Source organism: Nanorana parkeri, unplaced genomic scaffold (genome assembly GCF_000935625.1).
Source record: "Nanorana parkeri isolate BGI_ZX_2015 unplaced genomic scaffold, ASM93562v1 scaffold1663, whole genome shotgun sequence".
Lineage (NCBI taxonomy): Eukaryota > Metazoa > Chordata > Amphibia > Anura > Dicroglossidae > Nanorana > Nanorana parkeri.
In genome coordinates this window covers 303,337-305,577 of record NW_017307931.1, presented here as the reverse complement: position 1 = coordinate 305,577, position 2,241 = coordinate 303,337, and the positions used below count along the sequence as shown (strand labels likewise).

Below are 2,241 nucleotides of genomic sequence, written 5' to 3'. Positions count from 1 at the left end.
AATACCACCCCGACCTTACAGGACGATTGCAGACACAGAGAGCTGACTCCATGCAGCTGCTGAGAATAAACCTTTGTGGTGAAAATGATACATTTGATTTCTGAGGTTGGCTGAATGAAATATTGATGCGCTGCAACATGACGAGGTAATACCGCCCGGCCGCCATGAGGGGGCAGCACTGAGTCAGTGAAATACAAGAGATGATCCCCCCAGTGCCTGGAGGGGAAAACCTCACCGCTGCCGAATCAGCAACTGGAAGACTGCAGGCAGCTCCAGGACATCCCGGGATCTCATTTCAGGATCTGCTCGGGGGAAAGCTCCGCACCTAACGTGACCCCGCCGCGTCCGATCGTCTTACACCATCGATTACAGAACTCCGGCCTCCACAGATGTCCCGCCTCCTCTCCTGTGATATCACCGCACACTGGGAGCTTCTCACAATGTACATTAGAATCTGCAGCAAGACAGATCGAGCCCGCCTTACTTCATCTAGCTCTTTCCTCCCCAGCCTGACTGGCGCCACCCCTTTCTCTCATTGGATTTCAGTTCTTTTAATTAAGGAGCCTCGGCGTCACAGGTTGCCTAGATTGGTCTGTATGCAAATTCAGCATGCGTAGAAACGCCCCCGCTCCTCCTGACTTACATCCACCCATCAAGGCATTTTGAGATTTGCATAACTCCGCCCATGAGCCCGCCCACTGCTTGTATCAGGGCTCTTGAGACAAGAACTGAGACAGCGTGCTGTGATGTTTTTAGGAAGCTATGTACAACACCCTGCTGGCCCCTCCCACCAGCCATGATCTGCCTGCTGGCCCCTCCCACCAGCCATGATCTGCCTGCCGGCCCCTCCCACCAGCCATCAAGGCATTTTGATACGATACCCTGTTGTAAGCGCTACAGTATATGATGGCGCTCTATGAATAACAGACAATGGCGATGACACAGATAAGAAGCGTATTGAGGTCACATGACCGGTATCTGTACAATGTCTCCCCCCCCCCCATAATAATTCCTCATCGTTGATCTGAACACTTATGTTCCTCGCCGTCCCGCGCAGATTCGTCGGCCATTTTTTTTTTTGTCTCTGTTAATCTCCTAATGGTCAGAAAACAGACGAATCAATATTTGACTTTCCGGACGCCGAATTACGCTGAGCGAGGACTTTGGACCAGTCAACGTTTTTCCTGCAGTAAGGAGTTCCGTCAATTTACCGGCACCGCCTCCAACATGCGGGACCCGCCGCCGGCCCAGTGCTCCTTGTAGGGGAAATTAAAGGGATCCAAATACATAAAATCAATTTCTTGTCTTGCAGACTGATCCCTGGGGGGGGGATGGAGGACTGAGGAAATGCTTCCTCCTGCCTGCAGCAGACTGATCCCTGGGGGAAGGGAGACTGGGGAAATGCTTCCTCCTGCCTGCAGCAGACTGATCCCTGGGGGAGGGGAGACTGGCGGAAATGCTTCCTCCTGCCTGCAGCAGACCGATCCCTGGGGGAGGGGAGACTGAGGAAGTGCTGAAAAATGATATTGTCGCTCCCCATTGTTACACATCAGGAATGTATAGCTACTGACAGGTCCACCTTAAATTGCCGTGACAGGAGTGGGGTCAGTCCGGTGTCTCCCATGTATGGGGGGGTGAGAATTGCTGCAGTGCCAATACCGCTGCGCTGCATGCTGGAAAGCTAATGAGCACCCAGTGGCGGAGAACGGCGGGCTGGTACAGCGAGGATGGAGGGAAGGATGGAGGGAGGGAAGGATGGAGGGAGGGAGGAGAGATGCAGCAGCTCACACACAAGCTCTTGGAATAAGTGGCTTGCCGCAGCCAGCTTTTACGGCACACACCCCCTTCCGTCACCACATATACTGCAGGTGCAATGCAGTCTCCAGTTTACAAGCAGACAGTCCTCCCCCCACTGCTATCAGAGCAGCGCAGGGTTAATGTAGAGGGGGCAGGTGCTGGGGGGGCGCAGACCAGATTGAGAATTACCCTCCAGGATAAATGAGCTGGACTCTCCTGATCCATGATCAGGGGACAGACCGGCCAACTGCAGAGAGACTTCTAGTGTCCAGAGTGCTCGGAACGGATCAATGATTAAATGAGAGAGAGCAGAGAGAGAGCAAAGAGAGCGAAGAGAGAGAGAGCGAAGAGAGAGAGAGCGAAGAGAGAGCGAAGAGAGAGAGAGCGAAGAGAGAGAGAGCGAAGAGAGAGAGAGCGAAGAGAGAGAGAGCGAAGAGAGAGTGA

At 53.5% G+C, this 2,241-nt stretch overlaps 1 long non-coding RNA gene across 1 annotated transcript in view; it reads right to left on the bottom strand.

Moving 5' to 3' along the window:
• The window catches only part of LOC108799226, a 16,667-nt gene that overhangs the window by 774 nt on the left and 13,652 nt on the right, over nucleotides 1-2,241 (bottom strand). The window lies entirely within an intron of this gene.